General features: G+C 37.9%; 1 protein-coding gene across 4 annotated transcripts in view; it reads right to left on the reverse strand.

Annotated features, from left to right (window-relative positions):
* Window positions 1-19,435, reverse strand: part of CDH12 (cadherin 12) — a 1,106,066-nt gene extending 1,086,631 nt beyond the window's left edge. For all 4 annotated transcript variants that reach the window (XM_070476518.1, XM_070476515.1, XM_070476516.1 and 1 more), the window contains exon 1: window positions 19,103-19,435. The gene's annotated coding sequence lies outside the window, so the exon portion shown is untranslated. The remainder of the gene's footprint in view (window positions 1-19,102) is intronic.
* Between the last annotated feature and the right edge of the window lie 4,765 nt (window positions 19,436-24,200).

Consider the following 24,200-nt stretch of genomic DNA (forward strand, 5'->3'; position numbering starts at 1 on the left):
AGATACACAATGAGAAAGGATTTTGAAGATTCCTTTTGTAAGAATTTGTTAGCCCTCTGTAAAAATATACAACTTTTTTTGAGGAAAACTCAATGAAAATCTAATTATCATATTTTTACTATTCCTGTATTCCTGCCCAAACTCTATTCACATACGATATACTTAATTTTTGCTTTATCAGGACCAGAACTCATGTCTGCTATGTCTTCTAATTCTTGAATGGGAAAAATATTCTGGAAATGGAAAACAACCTAATTATTCACAGATGTATAAATTATTGAAAATTAGAATGTCCTAAAAGAATGATTACAGCTGGGAAGCAGCATTATAAAATATGTTAATATTTCAAATGAATCATACCATTTATTTGGAGATTTAAATATTATTTGAACATTATTCTGATGTTAGGAGCAAAAATATAACTAAAATTAATTTGTTCTTTGATTCACAGCTAGATCAAGGAAAATAATCTTACTAATAAGGAGTTGAGTTTGTTTAGTGATCATTTATTAGTTGTCATTGACTCTCTGTGAAACTAACAATATTCAGTAGCACTAATTCACTAGTAACCTATTTCTGGCAATGAAACCGTATGTGCACTTACTATATAGCATCTCTCACTAAAAAAAATCATTAGTGCCACCTTCCTTTACTATATTTATTTATTTTTTACCCATGCAAACACAACTGTGAGTCTGGGCAAATTTCCAGGGCAGCTGTCTCTATGTAATGGCTCATCAGTTCACTTCCAAATCAGGCCATGGGTCCACAATTGCTATCCATGAAAGAAGGGTTGGGAGAGGAAAAATTCAGCAATCAAATTCTCCATTAGGTCAGTGACATGGGTCAAATTCCATTTGGTAAACTTAGGCAGAGGCCAACTAAGTCTGAGGCCAGTTGATATCAATATTATTGAAAATATAATGTCCTTTTTCCCCCAGGAAAAGAGAGTGAGTTGTTGGTAAACTGTAACAATGTCTGTATAGGAAGTACATGATTATTTCCTTCCAAAGAAGTTATAAAAAGGGCATTTGTGTAACAGCAAACTTCAAATGTAGTGAGAAGAATCAGACCAGAAGAGAAACCAAAGCTTAAAGAGACACCATTATGTGAGGTAGGGACTGACATCCAATCTCTTCTTACAGACTGGAAACAATCTGATTCAAATGAATATTTTCCTCTGAGTCACAGAAAGCTACGGGACTGACTTTGATCAGTTAACTGTAAATACTGCTACACTTGAACCATACAAATGCAAGAGGTACATGAAACCGTACTCAACATTAGTAGTCATCAGGAAAGTTCAAGACAAAGCCACAGTGAGATATTTCCCCACACATGTTAGAATGACATCAAAAAGACCAGAAAGTAAACGCTGCCAAGGATGTGGAGAAGTCAAATCCTTCTGCACTGCTGGTGGAAATGTAAATTGGTATAGTTACTATGGAAAATAATATGTAGTTCTTCAAAAATTAAAACTATGACTACCATACAACTAGAAATTCCACTTCTGGGTATTTATGCAAAGGAAACAAAATCATAATCTACAAAAGATATCTGTACCTCCCATATTCACTGCATCATTATTTACAATAACCAAGGCATGAAACAAGTACCCAACAACAGATGAATGGATAAAGATGTTATAGATATGTAATGGAAAATTACTCAGACATAAAAAGAAGGAATCGATAAATGAAATATAGAAATATGTTTCCACATGGTTGCTAAGGAAAACTGACCAGAAGCATAATTGGAAAGACAGAAATGAAGGAGCCACCAAGATTCTCAAAGACCATTAGAGGAAATTATTTGATGGACAGACACACGTCTGGGTGTGCCTGATTATATAGAATGTTTCTGTGCATAATTTACACTTGAAATGACATACCTCTGGGAACTTACATACTCTGATGTGCTCTAAGTCAACTTATTAACAAACACTTAGATACATAAGTAGACACTTGTTTGCATATAAGTATTCATATGCACACATACTTATATATTGGTTTGTAAATATTGAACACTTAAGAGTACAAAGGGTAAAGTACATAACTATTAGGTGCAAAAAGAGCATCAGGCAGAGGTTATTTTTATTTATTCTCCTTGTTTATCCTCCACCATCACTGAGATGTAATTTTAGAAACTGTTGAGTGAAAACCATGATCTTAATTTATTAAATGCAATGAAAACCAAAAAATCACAATCACATACCAACAAACCAGAACAAAGACTATAGATGTTGTGTTTCATGGTCCTAAAATTCAACCACATTTCCCTTTTTTCTAAAGAAATATACAAAATGATTTACATTTCTTACTTTTCCTTTAAAAAATGATGGTGTGTGCTCATGCTAATATATGCCCATGCATGATTATGAAACACGAAAGTCAAACAAGAAATCTGGAATAATTTGGTCATTCATTTATATACACAAAACTTATGTGCAAATACATATTAACTGCTTACTATGTGATAGTCTGCCAGATCCCATTCTTATTTCCTTAGATCAGCACATAACATGTAAAGACCCAAAGACCCCTGTTCTCCAAGTGTTTACATTTCAGAAAGGAGACATGGAAATAAATTGCAAACACAATATGAAAAGTGTAGGAAAGGATAAAAGTGGCTGTATTGCCTGAGGGTTTTGTGCAGCTTGCACAATTAGAGAAGTAACAATAGCTCTCATGGAGAAGGGGGAGCTTGAACAAAGATAATTACAGACAAGTAGGCAAGTAGATATTTGGGAAATAGAATTCCAGCAAGAGGAACGGCTAGCACAGGTGGAAATGAGTGCTGTTGTTGTTTAGTTACCATTCATAAGGATTCCACCCTCACGACCTAATCATCTTCCACTGGCCCCACATCCCAGTACCATCATATAGAGGGTGAAAGAGAAAGTCATTCAGTTGTGTCCAACTCTTTGAGAACCAATGGACTATACAGTCCATGGAATTCTCCAGACCAGAATACTGGCATGGGTGGCCATTCCCTTCTCCAGGGGATTTTCCCAACCCAAGGATCGAACCCTGGTCTCCTGCATTGCAGGTAGATTCTTTGCCAGCTGAGCCACAAGGGAAGCCCATATAGAAGGTTAGGATTTCAGTATATGAAATTTGAAGGTGGGAATAAGATTTGTTGTTGTTGTTTGTATCCAACTCTTCTGCAGCTCCATGGACTATAATCCACCAGGCTCCTTTATCCATGAGATTTCCCAGGTAAGAATACAGGAGTAGGTTGCCATTTCTTTCTCCAGGGGAGCCCCCTGACCTAAGGATCAAACCTGTGTCTCCTGCATTAGTAGATACATACTTTCTACCGAGTCAACAGGGAAGCCCTACTAAGCCTCATAACTTCTAGGAAAAGGAAGAACTGTGCAAGCAGAATGAGCAAAGGGGAAGAATGTAAGGAGAATAGACCACAAATAAGATGAGGGGTCACATATCATAGGGGACCCTTGGCATGTCCTCTGTGGTCAATGGGGAGCCATCAGTTGATTTTGAACAGAAGGGTGACATGAACTGGAATTATTTCAAAGGATGACCCTTGATGTTGATGCTATCCTTTAGAGGACTTGAAGGAAATGATTTAGGAATTGAATGCAGTAATTCATGTAGGCAATTATTACTACTAGAATCATGGTGAGAACAGTAAAACTGTTGAAAATTGGGATGATTTCACACATACTTTGGAAGTACCACCAACAGGACTTCCTATCAAATTAAATATGCCATGAAGGAGAAAGGAAGGATGTAGGAAAGTTTGAGAAATTTAGCTTGAGTAACTGAGAGGATGGAGTTTATCAATAGACATGGTGAAATCTAAGAATAGAATATATTTTTGAGTGACGACCAACAAGTTCATTTTGGACACGTGAATTTGAGATGTCTGTTAGGTACACAAGTGTATTATGTGCCAAGAAAACAGTTGGATATAGGAGACTGGATCTGGGGAGATCTGTGCTGAAGATATATATTTGGGAGCTGTCAACATATGGTGTTTAAAACTATGTGCGTGGATGAGATCACTCAGATGTGTGGGTGTAGACAGGAGAAAACCAAAGCTAGTTCAATATTAAGAGGAAAAAGAAGAAACCAGCAAATAAAACTGAGAACGGATTGCTAGTGAGATGAAAGGGAAAATCAAAATTGTAGTGGACATCTGGGAACTCAAGTTAAAATATTGTTAAGAAGAGAGAAATTAGGTCCAATAATTATCAAGTTAACTGAAGAAAGAGACTAATCTTCTATATATCCATGTATTTTATAAGTTTGCAGAAAGTTTCTAGAAGAATATAGGGAAATGCTAGTGTGGGCAGTTGTCTATGGGAAGTGGGATAACAGGTGAGAAAGAGGGAGATGAAGATTTCAATTTAACCCATTTCAGTTTCAGTTCAGTCGTTCAGTCATGTCCGACTCTTTGCGACCCCATGAACCACAGCATGCCAGGCCTCCCTGTCCATCACCAACTCCCAGAGTTTACCCAAACTCATGTCCATTGAGTCAGTGATGCCATCCAACCATCTGATCCTCTGTCGTCCCCTTCTCCTCCTGCCCTCAATCCTTCCCAGCATCAGGGTCTTTTCAAATGAGTCAGCTCTTCGCATCAGGTGGCCAAAGTACTAACGCATTTAGCAATAACTTATTTCCTTTCTCATGAACAAGTATTAGTTATAAATTATGAAATATACTTAAACAAGACGAGTAGCAATTATCATCTAAGTAAGAAAATATATTGGATGACAACTGATGAAAACATCCAATATGTTACATTTTAAAAGAAAAAAAAAAATCCTCCAAATAGTATCCATGGAACTGCCATAGAATCCCAAGCTCTATCATAACTCAGATTAAATGTTACGTCCAGATGGCCTTTTTAAAAATAAAAACATGTCACTTGAAATGGATAGTGTTAAATCACTAATCTCAAAAGCATTTTAAGTGCTAGATGGCTAAAATTATTGTGTATACACAGCTAAAAACAAACTGTATGTAGTATAAGGTGAAAATGAATGTTCTATGACTTTGTTAACATGGATGAAGATTGATTTTAGAGCTCAAGAGGAAGGGCTGTGTAATCCAATATCAGGCTATCCATGAAATTCATGGTCCATGAAGTTTTTCACAGGGGAGTCTTGAAATGCCATTGACCCTTATGGAGGCTGAGAGTAGTCAGGAATCAGAAATAAGGTCAAGTAAATAACCTAGAATCAAGTATTAACTGATCCATTGACTTTACATCTCAAGGGTACACGGCAGTCAGGAATAAGATAAGATAGCTCTAGAATGTTAAGATATAAGGCAAGAAAAAAAAAGATATAAGGCAAATAATCATCCAGAAATAGAGATGAAATTCCATAATAAAATTAGAAATGCTAAATCACCTAGATTTTTAAACATGGGACCAGAGGTAAAGTTAAATACTTTGAGAAATAAAGAAAGGATGGGGAATAGAGATGATGAGAGATCTTGATATTTTTGTAATATGTCAAAAATATTCAAACTGATTTTTGTCATGGTAAAATAGCTCTTGTTACAGTTTAAACATTTTAAACTGATAGAGTCAAATGCCTTTTAAACAATGTGCAATAAGTCCAAGAAAGAAAATGTCTTCATACACTTTTTAATATTCTTATTTTAATTTCTGTCAGAGAATAATAGTTACTTTTTTGATAAGAGAATTTGGCTTTATCTTTTCAGCCTAAAATCATTTTTTTCTTACTCTTATGGAGTTTGAAACTTTCCTTGGCATTAAAGAATGGAAGATTTAATGTATTTATAAAAATTGGTTAAGTAACCATCAACGAAAATATCCTGGCTCTGCATTAAAGTTATTAATCATAGCTTTGTACCTAGGAAGCAAAATATAGTAGTTTTTCAGGGCAGTTCTCTGTGAATCCACAATACTGAGGAATTTTTCCCAAGTCAGTTTGTAAAAATATTCATAATATACTAGTTATCCATGGTGACATGAACTAATGGGCATTCTTTACACAAATTCACTTAGAGATCCAGAGTAGGGCTCAATGTTCTCTTTTTTCCACAGTGTCATAAAATTAACATCAAACACAGAAGAATTTGCCATTCTTCACCTCCCCCATGGTTGTCATCTCCACAGCAGAAATTGCAAAGCAAGAATAAATGAAGTTGTTTTCTTCCTGTCACTCATATTTTATATAGCTTTCTCTATAGTGTAGACATATTTCACTTTTAGGAAGGATTAATGTCAAAAGGGTTTATTGCCTTCTATCAGAAACATCTAGCTAGCTTCACAGATCTTACTGAAAAAGTTGTTTTGAACATTTTTGTGTGCACACAGGCACACACTATGGTGATAAACATGAAATGTTAGGGCACCATGGAAACACTTCAAAAAACATTTAAAATATCTTTTGCAGTGAGTTTTCCTTAATTTTATAGATTTTTAAACATGAACATGTACCTCTAAAAAGACTACAGAATTAGCAGAAAATAGATATGAAAAGGAAGCAATCACCATATTGGAAACATAAAAGATTTATAACTGAGGTAGCATTTTTAAAATGTATGGACTGATTCAACATCTACCTGTCTCTCTGTGTCTGCAGGCATCAGTGTGTATAACATCGGGGAACAAGAGTAGATGGTTAATATGAGTTTTATTTGAAGGATGCTTAATCAAGGGGAGATGGAGAAAATTTTGTCTGCCATTCTTTCTAAGATGTTCAGATAAACTTTGAATAAGCTGTTGATACTCTCATGAGGAAATGGACCCTTAGCTGAAATTTCATATGCTTGGCAAAAGTAATAATTCATCTACAGTTGTCAGGCATAAAACTTCACCGACTTATCTACTAAGATTTCCTGTAATGATTCAGAAATCTACAGACACAGGGGAAGGGGCTTGACTCATTATTTGGGTATGATAACATGATCCACTTGAATGTTAGGAGATAATAGGCAACTTAACTCACTGCAAATCAAACAGTTCCATGATCCATCATTAACCTATGGGAGCCTTCACTTTATTGAAGTAGCCCACTAATGAACAGGTCACTGCCTATTTAAAAGCTCTGAGATTTGTTAATGTTCCAAGGACTTAGAGTCTATTAGATCAGATGGCCAGAAATATAGGCACTTTGGAGAGCTAACATGATTTGGTGTGTGTGTATAAATATTTTAAAGAAGATTCTTTGAAACTTGATTTCAACAGGGCATGCTACATTTGTGTGACATTATGCTCTATAAATGTGCACATGTCACATTGAAAAGAAAAAAGAAAAAGGATTCTGTGGAGAGATACTCCAGGAGCAGAAATAAGTTTCCACTCTAAGCTGACTTTCATAATGCAATTAACTCCATTAGAGAGAATGGAATTTTGAATATTGTTCAAATAAAGACAATGCAGTTAGTAGCAGCAGCAGCAATTCAAGAAGAATTAGCAATGCCCTTCTGAAGAGAGCTACTGAATTAAACCTTGGAGGGTTTTAAGATTAAGCCATTTAATTGTTACTTCAGGAGCTCTGGACTTTGCCTAGACAGGAGTCCAGGTGTTAACACTGATTCTTCTCTGTTCTCTACAGATAACAAAACTGAATCTCAGAGCCAATTAAGAAAAATCTTTACAGTCCTATTTTCCCCTTTTCTAGTGTATTTTGGGAGGTTTATTTTAATTGTAGGCACCATGGGGAATTAGGGACATTATACACAATGAGATGGTATTGAATCTTGAAGGGAAAAGATAACTAGTATTTGCCCAAATTAATGTCTTAACTTTAAAACCATTTTTTGGTAGGTTAACACTCAAATTCTGCCCTTTTTATTTCTTAAGTCATTTTAATAACAGAACACTGCTTCAGTACCAAATACTAATACAAATGACATGATTAGTTAGTAATAATTATATTCACGGGTCACATTATATACATAATTACAATAAAAAGTCACGTAATTCGTTAATATGTCTCACTCTTCTCCCTAAATATAACCATTCTTAACATATCATATGCAAATTGCTCAGAATCCTGTTATATGTATCTGGATGTTTAGGTGAATGTGTATCCAATCATTCATTCATTCATTCATTTACCAAACAAATGATTACTGAGTGCTTCTAAGTGCCAGGTACTTCTGTAGGCCTTTCTTCATGGGCCTTGTGGTTTATTTCAGAAGACGGATAACAATGCAGCATGATGTAATTTGAAGCAGGTCTGATTAAATAAAATTAAATAGATAATGGGTAGAGAGAATTCTGGGGAATGAAGTTGTATTAATAGAATATTTAAACTGAGATCTACATGAATTAAAAGGGGAAGCTGGGTGACTGCAAAGTCCCTATAGCAGGGATAAACTGGGCATAATGAGAAAGAAAACTGAGGGACTAGGCCAGACATTCGCTTTAAGCTGTGAAAGTACCTTGACCATGACATTGGAGGGTTTACATCTGGCTGCTGCTGCTGCTGCTAAATCACTTCAGTTGTGTCCAGTTCTGTGCGACCCCATAGACGGCAGCCCACCAGGCTCCCCCGTCCCTGGGATTCTCCAGGCAAGAACACTGGAGTGGGTTGCCATTTCCTTCTCCAATGCATGAAAGTGAACAGCGAAAGTGAAGTCGCTCAGATGTGTCCGACTCTTCGCAACCCCATGGACTGCAGCCTACCAGCCTCCTCCATCCATGGGATTTTCCAGGCAAGAGTACTGGAGTGGGGTGCCATTACCTTCTCTGTATATCTGGCTAGCACATAATAAATTTTTATAGGAGGGAGCTAACAGTAGAAGCAGTCTTTTAAAGACCAGTTTCAAGCCGAAGATAACAGAAGTTGAATCAGAGGTCACTATGGTGGGGGTGAGAAGTGACTGGATGAAAGACATATTTGACAATAAAGCTACGAAGCCAGTAGACTCAACTGTGGCACTAATTGTGGGAAAGGCGAGGCCTCAGGGTGGATCCCAAGTTCTTTAAAAACTGCGGGGAGCCAGCCTGACTGCTCAGGCTCCTCCTTGGCTCTGAGAGAGATCAAGAGGTCCCTCTCTGTCCCGCCACCCCTGATTTATTAAAGCACAGGTTGGCCTTTCTCACCTCCCTCAAGGAAATTGCTGTAGCGATCTTTCACCTGTTTTCCTGGTGCTGATAAACTCGTCATGATTGAAGCCTGTTTTCTATCTAGTTAATGTTCTATTGATCTCAGTCATGTTGGGTGCTAGGGTAATACTTTACTGTCCTTAAGTGGAGGAATTTAAAACATCTGTGCCTGTAGCTTTGCACATATGCAAACCTTTAATCTATTAGTAACTCCTGTTAGCATATATATAGGTGTGGTATTCTTCAATAAAGTTGGCAGAGTCAGATGCAAGCTGACTCTGTCCCTCTCAACCCCATCTTTCTAAGTCTGTCTAAGTCTGTCTAAGTCTTATTTTTCTCAGGTACTCTGGTAATTGCGTTCTCGACCAGTTCGTTTGCCGGCAGGCTCCGGCAAAAAACTAAATGAATAGTTCTATAGTTTATTAGAATGAAGAAAAATTTAAAAGTTACTATATTTATGTTGTGGTAAGAATGGGCAAAAATCATGAGTTTGAGTTTTGAAAAAGCTGGGTTAAAAAAAATAAATAAATAGATGTTGATATGGACTGATCTTGTGACCCCCTTCCCAAATTCAGGGACCAGATGTGTTGAATTGCTAACCCTCAATATAATGATATTTAGAGATATGGCCTTTGGGAGGAAATTAATGTTAGATGAGGTCATAAAGGGACTTGCCTGGTATCTCTGCTGGTAAAGAATCCACTTGCAATGCAGGAGACCCTGGTTAGATTCCTGGGTTGGGAAGATCCCTGGAGAAGGGATAGGCTACCCACTCCAGTGTTCTTGGGCTTTCTGGTGGCTCAGACGGTAAAGAATCTGCCTTCAGTGCAGGAGACCTGGGTTTGATCCCAGGGTTGGGAAGATCCCCTGGAGAGGGGAATGTGCACCTGCTGCCTAGAGAATTGCCTAGAGAATTCCATGGACAGAGGAGCCTGGGGGGCTACAGCCCATGTGGCCACAAAGAGTCAGTCACAACTAAGCAACTAACACTTTCGCTTTTAAGAAACACCAGAGAGTTTGTTCACTCTCACTGTGTGTCAGTACCAAGAAGCAGTAATGTGAGGACACAACAAAAAGACACCTATCTGCAAACTAGAAATTCTCACCAGGAACCTAATTAGCCAGTCCTTTAATCTTGAACTTCCTATCTTCCAGAATTGTGAGAAAATAAGTTTCTGCTGTTTAAGCCATCCGATCTATGGTATTTTGTTCCAGCTGCCCAAGCAGACTAATATAGATATGCAAGTAGAAATACTAAGTAGGCATTCTCAGAGACTAGAAACATGCTCAGCATAGGCACTGGAGACAAAGATGCCGATCTGGAAAGAGGCATTCAAGTGACATTCAAACCTGAGCTGTTACTAAACAAGATTATCTTGAGTGAGTTTCTAGAGAGCGAGGTGAGTGGGCCTCGGACTGGGTCCTGGGAAATTCTGATAGTATCTATTTATAGGGCTTCTCCAGGGGCTCAGTGATAAAGAATCTGCCTGCCAATGAAGGAGACATGGGTCCAGTCCCTGGGTCAGGAAGATCCCCCGAAGAAGGAAATGGCAACCCCCTCCAGAATTCTTGCCTGGGAAATCCCATGGACAGACGGGCCTGATGGGCTACAATCCAAAGGGGCTGCAAAGAGGCAGATGTAGCTCATCTACTAAACAGCAAATCTACTCACAGCCAATGCTTGAACAACATGGGATCGAACTGCAAGGGTCCACTTATGTGCAAGTTTCTTTCAATAGTAAATATTACATGGTGTGTTGCTGGTTGCATCCGCAGATGCAAAACTGCTGATACAGAAGAACAGACAATGTAAAGGGCTGACAGAAACACAGGCAGATTTTCCACCGCGTGAAGGGTCAATACCCCTAACATCCGTGTTACCTGTGATGTCCAAGGGATGACTGTATAAGCCTGAAGACAGAGAACTCACCAAAGGAAAGTAAGCAGCAGCAGCACTCAGGGAGAAAATAATAAAATCATAAGGCAAGGAAAAGCACCTGGAAATATTTCTGCAGAATATAATCTGAGTGTTGGAGTTGTTGGACTTTAAATTTTGATGGATACTGCCAAATTTTCCTCCTAAAAGATTTCGCATTTTAGAATCCAGCCCAAACTCTATGAGGTGGGCCTTTTCTTCTGTGCTGTGATTGTGTATTTTGAATATGCCAGACTTTAGTTTTTGTTTTTCAAAAGTAATACCTGTTTGCTGCTATCACTGTGTGCAGTTGTGTGCAAACTTCTGGGCTTTGGCAGATTACACACCATAAATTATCATTTATACCTTCGTTTCCTTCATTACTAGTGTTATATAACAATAGGCATATACAATTCCTTGTGAAATACTGAGATTTGATGGTCGTACAGGATAAATATATTAATTCTGCTGTTAAGATGTACATTACTTATATTTAGTATACATAGATATTCAGTATATATGCTAGATTACTTGACATAACTCTAGTTCTGGCTGCAACAGCTAAACTTCTAACACTGAACTCCCTTCTATGTGAGGATCTTATATACTGGTGACCTTTTAGAAAACAGTTTAGCACAAATACTGTGTGTGGATTAAGATAACTAGATGTTTCTCTGTGAGACACTCATCTACTTAAAAAATCATTCTGGGATTCTCATTTCTGACTAGGTAAACATAAAATATATTATCTTGCCAAGAGTTTAATTTTCACATTTCACTCACTATCCTATTGTAAGTAATTAGAGAAAATAGACTTTGAGTACATTTTTTTGCTTTTAAATCTGCCTGAAATCACATCCTTGGACTGATGGCTACCCTTCATGGAAGTAAATATTGACTCAGAAAGTGGTAGGAGGACAATTTCAATTTGGATACATTGTTATTTGCTTGTTACATGAAACATTCCTATACTCTTTCCTGAGAAACAGTTTTAAATGCATCATACAATTCAGTTCCTATGATAGCACATAGGGCAGACTAGAGTCTGTGTGTGTGCATTTGTGTGTGTGCATCTGTGTGTGTGCGCTCCATTGTGTCCGACTCTTTGTGACCCCATGGACTATGGCCTGCCAGGAGCCTCTGTTCATGGAATTCTCCAGGAAAGAATACTGGAGTGGGTTGCCATTTCCTTCTCCAGGGGATCTTCCCAACCCAGGTGTCAAACCTGTATCTCTTACATCTCCTGCCTTGGCAGGCAGATTCTTTATCACTGCATCACCTGGAAAGTACAGAATAGAGGCTTAGTTCAGTTCAGTTGCTCAGTCGTGTCCGACTTTTTGTGACCCTGTGGGCTGCACAGCACACCAGGCTTCCCTGTCTATCACCAACTCCCGGAGTTTACTCAAACTCATGTCCACTGAGTTGGTGATGCCATCCAACCATCTCATCCTCTGCCGTCCCCTTCTCCTCCTGACTTCAGTCTTGCCCAGCATTAGGGTATTTTCAAATGAGTCAGTTATTCACATCAGATGGCCAAAGTACTGGAGTTTCAGTTTCAGCATCAGTCCTTCCAATGAATATTCACGACTGATTTCCTTCAGGATTTACTGGTTGGATCTCCTTGAACAGTCTATCAGAGGGCAGACAGAATAGAGTCTACTGACATCAATTCCCTATAGCTAACATTTCTCAACATTTACCAAGCATTTGTATCTCTTTCAGTTGCACTTTAAAGTATTACTTTGGATAAATTAATTAGCATCACATTTTAGATATTTCTTAATAATCCTTTTTAACATTTAAGATACCATTTTAATAAATGCTGAAATGTCAGAAAAAAATAATATTTATTTCATTTGTATTATTTGTGAACACTATTTCACTTGCTTTATTAAAATTAAACACATTTTCTAATTGCATCTTTCACCTGAGCCTTGCATAATATACATTTTCATCTTCACTATGTTGGTTCACAAACTCAGGAACTTCTCAGGTGAACTGAAACCGGTCCTATAAATGAAGGCTAAAGAAAGAGAGAAGGAAAAAAAAAAAGAAAGAGAGAGAGAAGAAAAAGGCAAACATTCCAGATTGGTAGGTGTCAGGTTTAATAAGCAACAGAACATATACAAAGTTTGTCTTGAGTAGCAGCAAGAGAAGCAAATCTCTACATCCCCCCACCAGAATCTCAAATGTTTATACAGAGGCCTTAAGGATCTTTTGGGGCTTCCCAGGCAGTGCTAGTTAAGAACCTGCCTGCCAATGCCAAAGACATGAGATGCAGATTCAATCCCTGGGCCAGGAAGACCCCTTGGAGGAGGGCAAGGCAACTTACTCCAGTATTATTGCCTAGAGAATCCATGGACAGAGAAGCCTGGTGGGCTATAGTTCATAGCATCACACAGAGTCAGACATGACTGAAATGACCTAGCACGTGTGCACTTAAGGGGGTTTGTCATGTATTCAGTCCAGATGGCCTCAACACCCTTACTGTCTAAAGGCTTCACCCTTGAAAGAGCTCCTGGTGAGGGAATGGTGGGCAGGACTACATTTCAAGGATGGGGAGAGATGCAGCACCTCCAATTGCTCAATCCAGCTCAGGGTCAATCAGCAATCATATGCTGTTTATGACTCTTTCAATACTCTAAAGCCTTGATCCTTTATTTCCTTTCTCTTTCTAAAGATTTCTACCTCATCTATTTACATGCTCAAGTATCTATAAAGAAACAATCCCACAAATTTCCTGGACTCTGTACTCTCTCTAGCTAACTCCTATTCTCTTGTTACTCAGTCATTGTAAGTTGTGTTCAACTCTTTGTGACCCCATGGGCTTTAGCATGCCAGGTTCTTTGACCTTTACTATCTTCCTGGAGTTTGCTCAAATTCATGTCCATTAAGTTGGTGATGCTGTCTAATCATCTCATCCTCTGCCACCCCTATATGGCAACCCACTCCAGTATTCTTGCCTGCTAAATCCCATGGACAGAGGAGCCTGGTGGGCTATGATCCATGGGGTCGCGAAAGAGTCAGACTCAATTTAGCAACTGAACAACCCCTCTCACCTATATCAAGTTATGGGTCAAATATTAGTTTCTCATAAAGCCAACTCTGATCACTCTATATACAGAGTATACAGTTACAGTTTACAGATGTATAAAGCTGGAAACTTATCCACACACCAACCAACCATCACTGATATTCTCTTCTTTGCTTGACTTCCAATCCTTTTGAAATACAGTGCTAAAAGTTTCATTACAAACTAAACTCCATTGATTCTTTAAACTACCAGAAACATCCATGCCTATCTATTAAAAGCACACTTGCCAAAAATAAAAGGATTTTTTAAATTTAGGTGACCTGAAAACTACTTCTAGCCCAACATGACAAGTGAATTTCATGACAAAAAGTCCTAGTCACTGCATGTTTTCATTTAACCCAGCAGGCCAGCTCTGGTTATAGTTAATCTCCACCAAGCTAGCTTGCTATAGATTAAAAGGAAGTTTAAAAGGAGAAAGACTTGACTGTTAGTTAGCATTGTCTAGGGAGGAATATACTAAATCAAGAGAAGCAACCAAGAATCAAAAAGTTAAGTAGCTTGCCTTAAATGCCCAGAGAATAATCTCAAAATTTGCATTCAAGCAGTTGTCTTACTCTCAAGTTTTGAACTTCCACATCATCATGCAGATAATAAATCATGTCTCTCATCTGTACATGGAAAAAAATATGCAATAATTTTTCAGCAAATAGGAGTTATAAAGTTCATTGATTATAGGGCACATTTAAGGTGTAATCAATTATGCTCATGGGCTTTGCAGGTGGAACAGTGGTAAAGAATCTGCCTGCCAATACAGGAGACACAAGAGATTTGGATTCGATTCCTGGGTTGAGAGGGAAGATCTCCTGGAATAGGAAATGGCACCCCACTCCAGTATTCTTGCCTGGGAAATTCCATGGACAGAGGAGCCTGGCAGGTTACGCTACTCCATAGAATCACAGTTAGACACAACTGAGCATATATGCAAATACACTTGTAACTAGCTTCCTACTTTATGGGTAAGTTTGTATTCACAACTTATGCCCTAAAGTTTGATTGCATCTTTGGTACTTAGAACTTAATCATGTGTCATTCAGCCATTTGTCCACGTAAGTTTAGCAGTAGATATGTAAGTCTGGTAATTCTCTAATGAGTCTCTCTGCACAGATGAGGGCTCACTTGCTCTCACTAGAATCTTTTCACATATATGCATGAGATGTATGTATTTTAAGAAAAAGTTTACATTGTTCAAATGAAGCACCACTTATATATAAGGTAATATAAATAATTTATAGATTAATAACTTTGATGTTCAAAAAGCAAGGGCTATAAAAGAAAACCACAACCCTTTAGAAAAAAATAAATAAATAACTGAAGCACATTGAAGATTTAATTCATCCTTTAACACTATAAGATATAGAGTTTCCCAAGTGACACTAGTGGTAAAGAATCTGCCTGCTAAGGCAGCAGACACAAGAGACAGTTTTGATCTCTGGGTGAGGAAGATCCCCTAGAGTAGGAAATGGCAACACATTCATGTATTCTGGCCTGGATAATTCCATGGATAGAGGAGCCTGGCGGCCTACCATCCATGGAGCCACAGAGTCAGACATGACTGAGCGCACGCATGCACACACACACACACACACACACAAGATATAATATGACAGAATTTAGAAACTTCAGTGAATCTAATTTTATAAAAATAGTAAACATAAGTACTGTTTTCAATAGTTTCTGTGTGTGAATGTGTTAGTCGCTCAGTCATGTCTGACTCTTCATGACCCCACCTACTGTAGCCTGCCAGTCTCCTCTGCCCATGGAATACTCCAGGCAAAAACATTGGAGTGGGTAGTCATTCCTTTCAATAGGGGATCTTCCCAACTCAGGAATTGAACCCAGGTCTCCTGCATTGCAAACAAATTCTTGCAGGGAGCCACCAGGGAAGGTCTTCCATAGTTTAACATGTGTGTATTAAATTAAGTGATAATTGGTAATTGAATAAAGGTATTCTTAGAACATTTATCAGGGATCTCACAAAAAGTAGAAAAATATTACATGAATGTCACCTGTTAATTTTTCAGTATCATTAATGTGGAAAAAATGTTATCCCATATTATTATTAGTCATCTATCACGTGATGCTTTAAAAAAAAAAAACTTTGAAAAACCACTATTGTATTCAACATAGGCAGCATTATTCATATCCACACAAACATATTTCCCTTTTGAAATCTGGTGATGATATATCATACTTTTAACATGATAATTCAGAAAAAAATGCATTGCTTTAAAGTCAAAAGTTAAAATGTTTTTAAAAGCTGTGAGTGGAAGTTGTTTAATTATATATTAATAAAGTAAAAAGAACATTCCCATTGAAAGTCATAAATTTTCATTCCTTATTTAAATAAGTTTACCTCCATATAAGTTGTCCCTATTCATAAAAACTCTGTATTTAACAAAAAGGATGGAATAATTCCAACTTAATAGTTTAATATAGAGTCACCAATTAGTGCCACATTATAAGCAAAAATTTATCTATTCCTGTGGTAACACTGACATGGTAATAAAGGACATAGTTAGTTTAAAAAGTTATAATCTGTTAAAAGATGAAAAGAATAGAATCTTACCCTAAAGGAGACATATACAATCATCCTTTCCCTTCAGGAGTAAAAAGACATTTACAACAGAGTCTACTAGTAGGCTATTTTTATTATACAAGTTCTTAGATTTGATATTTTACATGATAGCAGGAACATGCTTCACTTCTGAGGAGAAATATCACTCTACCCATCTTGCTATCGTAATTGTTAGATTTAATGACATGACATCTAAATGGCATAGGTGTGAAAACAGTGCTGCTTCACATTTCACAGAAGAACAGCTGAAGCAGACTATTTGCAGTTCTGTCTCATCAGCAACAGTGATTTGAGGTTCACGACAGTGTATTTTAAGGGGGAGGAGTGACATTCTTACCAATCACAAAATGATAAATGATTGATTTCAACCAGGATCACAGATTATTACATGAACCACATTTCTGCCAAAATACCAGCTGCAAAAGATGCTCAGTCTAAGGAGATCAGTTTTGTGCTCCATCCTTTGAGGATGCAATCAGACTGAGGTATAAGTATGTCACGTGAAGCATTAGCAAGGATTTTCCCTCATAAACTAAGGAGTGTTTTTGCTGTGATAAGAAGTTAATATGCATCATCCCACATGTAGAACAAATGACAGCCACCTTCCCATAATAATTCCGCTCTTCTTGTGGGAATTATCTAAAATGATCACATCACTAAGCTGATCAGTGGAAGGAATGAGGTCCAGTAGGAAAAAAAGCATTCTTGGCTTGAAAAATTCCCCCTACTGCTTGAAAATGGTATACAGCAGTAGAAGTTAGGAATCTAGCAACCGGAGGTTTGCTGAACACAACAGAAAAGAAAATGGAACTTTTTTCTTTTTTTAATGGGGTAGGAGCTTAACACTGGCAGGGTTATCCTTGGAAGGTAGTGTTCAAAGTAAGAGGTATTATTATTAGAGGGAAAAGGCATTATATCCTGGAATTAAATTTTTTAATGAATATGAAACCTCTTTTTACTCCAGTAGTTTCTATAGCAGGTGGAGGAATAGTCCCTAGATTTTGTTACTGAACCAGCTGACATGCTGATTAGTGGAAAGCTCCTACTTTGTTTATGGTTATGCTCTTGAGCATTCTAAAACATTTCATCAAGGAATTTCTATGGCTTAGGAAGAGTAACCATCTGCCTTTTGATTCTGTAGAGACCTTCTGCTGGAATCATGGTAATATTTATAATAAAATGGACTCATTTAAAGTCCTTTTTAGAAATCATAATGAAGACATAAGTTAAAATGATTGGGATAATTTAATGAATAAGTGATGCTATTGAAGGATGAGGTTCAATATTTCTGGGCAGCGTCATACTTAATACTATTTGACTGTTCTAAAAATGATCAGGTATGCTGATAAGATTGAACAAACTTAATACCTGCTTGTTTGGATTTTCATGTTGTGATCATGTGTAGTGTAATTCAAAACTGTAAGCATATTTTCAGAATTTACTCTTTTTTTTTCCGAGTCAGAATGTAAGGTAATTTTCTAGCTGAGCAATTCGTGAATGAGCTTCACAATACATGATGAGAAACTGAAAATCATCTCAATGGTCACAGAATCAGCCAAAAGTATGTCAGTTCCCTCTCCAGAGAGAACAGAGAAATATGTCTATAGGATAGGGAATATCAAGCCCTCTGGACTACAAAGGCTCTGAAGCCATGTAATTCAGATGGAAAAAGACACAAATAAGGATCTGTAAGATGAAGAAAATATTTATAAAATGTAAACGGTCTCTTTAAAACTGATTTACTTGCATGTACTATATTTATACATATTCCTTACATTTAAATGCACTCCCAAATGATTAATATCATTAAGATAATTATGAAATGCCTATTATGTAACCCACAGCAGATTTAGTAATCGTACCTCTTCAACTTGTCCCGAATTAGTTTTGTGGTAGGAAATTCAAATAGCTATATACAAAAAGAACAGCTATTGAAACATTTACATTGCTTTACAGTCATTTCAGTTTTAATGAAGAATGAACTTTAAAATCAGTGGAGAAGGAGGTAGGGCTATTATTGTATTTTAATAAAAATCAGTTGAGGCATTTTCAGAAGCCATTTGAAAATAAAGCATTAATGATTGTGTAAAAGAGATATTAATAAAGCCATTTATATATAAACAGTTGAACATCTAGCATTTTTTTCTTTTCACACGAAAATTTAGACAAGCAGAGTAAGGTATCTTAGTGGCTAAAACACTTCTTTCCCTCTCTTTGTCATTTAACCCCTCGTTCTGCAGAGGAGAGACTTGTTTAGAACTTACCGAAGTTTCCCAAAGCAAAAACCACGCACAGGTTCCTAATTCAGATGCCGGATCTGTGGGCAGCCTCCCTCCTTCAGCTTCTGATTACGCTAGACAACACTTTATTAATCATGTATGAATTTCTGCGCGTGTACCCTGAAGCGAACACACACTCTGCAATCTCCATCACCAAAAGAAAAAAGAAGACGCCTTACCTGATGGCAGAAACGGTGGCTGCAGGATCAGTGGCAGAAAGAGCAGCAGCAGTATGCATGCAACAAGCCCGGCTTTGCAACGAAGGTGAGACTCTCTCTGGCTCTCTTTCTCGCTTCCTCTCTGTATCTCTCTCTATCTTATTCTCCTAAATCACTGTAGCAGCAAACTGCGTTGCATCGTGTCCCCTTTCGGTCACAAAAGGTCCTCCAAGCCGGGCAGCCAGGAGCGACACCACTTTCTTCCTGGAAGCGGTTGCCTCTTTTCTCAGAAACGCCTGGACCCCTCTCTGTGGCTCCCTCCACGCTTACCCTTCAGATCAATGATGCTCGCGGAGCGGCTGGGGCTCCGCTGCAGCGCCGAGCGGCCAGCCAATGGGGGCGCAGGATTCCCCCAGTCATCTCCCCGCCCTCAAAACAAAACACAGCGTGCCTTTGACACAGCAGCGAGTTGTGAAAAGTCACTGAATCCTGTGTTTGAAAATCTACCTCGGTTGTTCTTTTTTTCCCCCTAGCGTTCATTGCATCCAGGTTCTGAGGAATCGAAGCTCTCGGAACACTCAGTCAAATAAGCTTAGTGGAGGGTGAACCTGGGGCGCGGACAAAGTGAGGGCTCCTGGATTAGTTAGCATGGGCTTTTGGCGGGTGTTTGAGGACCATTCACAATCACAGGAGTGACTATCAGCTGGGAGGCAAAAGGCTTAGGTTTCTAGTCCTCACTGCCCTCAGTAACCTGATCCTTTCATTTTTGTGGCACCAGAAAACAAAGTCCATTTTACATGGAAGTTGGCTCATTTTCTAACTGTTGTCTAAACAAGACTGAGCTTCTCATTGATGATAGCAATCTTATTCATGTCGTTTCTACTAGTTTATTTACCTGTTTCCATTCTCATAGATCTTGGTCCAGATCCTGTGAGGTACTAAAACTGTTCATTCTACTTTAATTTTGGTGTTAGATATGGGAAGAGTGTTTGTTTTTAGTTGACATTAACTTCTCTGCCTGGGGGAATTTTTTTTTTTTTAATGATAAATTGCAACTTTATTGAATAATATAATGAGAAAAATCTTAGAAAGAGGAGTAACACGATTGAAAACAGTAACATTACTTCTTCCAAAATCCCAAAAGCATAATGCCTGCTTTATCTGTGATGATCTTTCTTTACATTTCTGTGAGCTCACAACTTTGGGAATTCCCCAGGGGTAAAACTTAAAACTGGTCACCTGACACAGAGAGCAAAGAGGGCCTAAGAAAGAATCTGGGCACTCCAGGGGTAAGTGCAGTGGTAATAAGCAAAGAAACTTACATACAAGGCTAGCCTTTGGTGGCTGAAAGACAAATTTCCGCACTTGCCCACCAGAATCCTGTAAGTTTTTACAGAGGTTTTAATAGGCTTTGATCATATACACGGCCCAGATGGTCTCAACAACTCTGTCAGTATTACTCTCTCAAGGCTGCATCCTTGAAGTGGCTCCTAGGGCCAGGAATAGTGTGCCAAATATATATCCCAAGGGCAGGGGAGGGATGTAAGGGGCTTCTGATTATTATTAGCAGGTAGGTCAGCACGCAGTCATGCACTTTTGACCTACTCCAACAATTTCACTATTGGTGTGCTAACTGCTGAATAGAAATTCACTTCAATAAGTTTATGGGGAATCATTTTTTCTCTAAGAATCTAAGTCACTTTATCATTTATATGTCATAAATGCAGCAAAATGGGAGCTAATCATTTAATCTAAGTATGTAAAAATCTCAATTTGACATTGGGATTTTGTACAGAATGTCTTTGGTGTTTTTAAAAATAGGTATAACTACAAATCGGATTGGTAGCTAGGATGACTACACAAATAATAATGTCTTTTCAATGTCACTATTAAATAAGAATAAAATGAATGTGTCTCTCTGAGATTGTTTTTTCCACTGAAGTGACACAAATGGGTTAATGCATTTGGTGTAGTCAAATTTGGTGTGTCATGACAAGCTGAAATAACTCAGGGAGACTACAAACAAAACAATTTTGTTACCTGTCTGTCATGTGAAGGAGGCATAGGAAAGTACCGTATTCACAGCACTGTATGCTATGTCACTATAAAAAGGTGAATGCTAACTTTATTGTAACTCCCTCATGTAGCCAATAGCAATTTTATTCAGGACATTCTCTGGCTCTGTGTAGTCACCGGCTTTTGTGAAAAAAGGAATGTGCTAATAAATGAAAATCATAAACATTGTTTATTTCTTAACTTTATAATACAATTTATTCTATTTTGTTTAAATTCATTTGCTGATCACAAATACCGAGTCATTGAATACAGCGTATTGCCTTGTTCTTCAGGTCTGAGATTTCCAGTGTATGATTTCCAGACCAGTAACAAAGGTATCACCTGGGAACTTACTGAAACGGTATATTCTCAAGCCCTTCCCCATTCCTATCCAGTGAAAACTCCAAAAATAGTGTTCCCAAATCTGTGTTTTAATATTCCTTCAGTTGTTTTCAATGCACACTCAAGTTTGAGAGTCACTGCTCCAAGAAAGGCTTCTGCAAACTGCTGCGACAGTCCAGCACCTACTTTAGAAAGTAAAGTTTCATCGGAGCACAGTCACACCCATTCCTCCCATATTTTTCAGAAATGCTTTTGCATCACAATGGCAGAATTGAGTAGTTGTCACAGGGAATCATAACTCAAAACCTAAAATGCTTACTATTTATATCTTTAGAAACATCTGTGGACCCCAACCTAGGGCATTACATGATGGACTATCTAATCAGTACAGGTGGTAAGAGTTGAGAAATAAGTGACATTTAAATATGTGGTGGGCAAGATCAGGTTGATGAAATCAGTGGGATCTGGAAAAGATTGAAAATGATGATGTGGAAAATTAGGTCAGTGCATGTTTTTTTTTTGTTGTTGTTGTTTTTTTGTTTTTTTTTTCTCCATTTATTTTTATTAGTTGGAGGCTAATTACTTTACAACATTGCAGTGGTTTTTGTCATACATTGAAATGAATTAGCCATGGATTTACATGTATTCCCCATCCCGGTCCCCCCTCCCACCTCCCTCTCCACCCCATCCCTCTGGGTCTTCCCAGTGCACCAGTTTTTTACAGTTGCTGCTCCACTCTGGAGAAGCGACATAATTCTCCTCTCCAGATTTGATATATGACATGCTTTGAAACATGAATGGTAAGAACATTATCACTTCTTAGTAGGATATTGAAGAACAAATGTAAGTTTGTCCCACTTCAGATAGAAGTTTTCTATCAGCCTGAATAGAACATTGGAGCCTTAGCTGTCCCAAGATGAATATGTAGCTTGGGAGAGTAATAAAACTTTTACTTATAAGCCAGTGAGATTTGGGGGATTATCTGCTACCACACATGAACCTAATCTAACTTAACACAAACAAGTAGAATTAATTAACTAAAAAAAAGTGCATGCTAAAGCAAGAGTCATGACTTGGACAAGGCATTTCACTGGAAATTCAAATATTATTTGGGGGAAGAACAATAAAACAAATAGAATTGCTTTAAAGAAGAAAGGTCTTGAAAAGTAGAAAATGAATATTAAAAATTTATGACAGATAATTAAGGCTAAGAAGACAGGACTTCTTTAGCAATAGGGAGTCATGGAAGGCTGTTTAGAAAAGGAATGATGTCATCAAAATTATGCTGTAAGAAGACTATTCTGTTGGCAAGCAGAGATAGAAAGACAGTAAACAAAGGAAATTAATCACAAGGCTGTGAAAAATTAAAACATGATGTAATATGGGCCAGAATTCAAGCACTGTCACCTACACTTAATGCATCAACAAGTTCCATCAACTAGACTTCCTAAATATCACTAAAAGCATCATTTTTTCATTTATCTTACCCCTACTGTCATTGTTTTAATTTAGGCTTTTGTGTTCCTCCCTGAATGCCTGCTGCCATCTCTTAATACGTATCTCTATCTCTTCAACATGTCTATTTCTGGTCAACTCCAGTATTCTTGCCTGGAAAATCCCATGGACAAAGGAGCCTGGTGGGCTACAGTCTATGGATTCACAAAGAGTTGGACACAACCAAGCAACTGAGTGCATGCACACACACACACACACACACACACATGCACACACACACGCAAACACAGAGCTTTGCTTTACAACTTATTGAATCCAGGACCATTCAGGCTAGTAGGACAATTCCATCCTCAAAGATAAAGAGAGGAGGCATAGAAACCAGTAGATTCTCAATCAAACAACAAAAGCAGCAATAAATTTTGCTTGGAAGTGGCATACACCTTTCAGTTTATATTTCCTAGGCTGAAGAAAGTCACAAACACATTGCTAAGCACAGTGACAATGTAACATGATGTTAGTACGATGGAGATACATAACCTTCCTAGGAAGAGAAGCATGCAAAGGCTGGTGATTATTTTGAAGAGAAACACAATCAAGCATATTCTCTCTCTAATCCTAAAATATAAAAATATGAGGTTGCCTACCAGGTGGTTTGCATGTAGGGGGTAAAGATCATATTTTCTTTTCTTTTGTAGTACTTTTCTGTGAAATTAAACTGATTTAAAACAGCAAAAGAAATGAATATAAGGAATTATGTAAGAATAATTGAGAGTTTGTTTTTTTTTTTTTAAATTAAACTCTGGATGCTGACAGTAGAGAGGAAAGATCAGAAGTTCAGTGTTTTAAGTCTCAGAGATTATGCTTCCTTGCTTGTGTTCTGCGTAAAGCAAAGAATGTATCAAGGTCCTATGTGCACATTGTTTATTCACCAGGTGATCTCCAGAATCAGTGTAAAGGGGCCTGATCCACTGTGAGAAAGCTTGGCTTGATTCCATTAGAGCTTCCAAGAAGTACACCGAATACCCCCAAGAATTTCCAATCAAAGGCCAGAAGGTCCCTTCCCTCATTGATCTAGACTGCCCCTCTTTGGCGATATATACATATGAACTTTGGTGACTTACACCATTTTTCAGTGTAAAGTGAGCCTGAAGGCAGTAAGCAAAGACAAGCACTTCTTCACATGAGAGCTTCCTCATGAGCAAAACTGTGGATCACAACCACATGGATCTCTCCCTTTCAGCTGGACCTGTAGTCAGAGGGCCCAGAA

Source organism: Odocoileus virginianus, chromosome 14 (assembly GCF_023699985.2).
Source record: "Odocoileus virginianus isolate 20LAN1187 ecotype Illinois chromosome 14, Ovbor_1.2, whole genome shotgun sequence".
In the NCBI taxonomy this organism is placed as follows: Eukaryota; Metazoa; Chordata; class Mammalia; order Artiodactyla; family Cervidae; genus Odocoileus; species Odocoileus virginianus.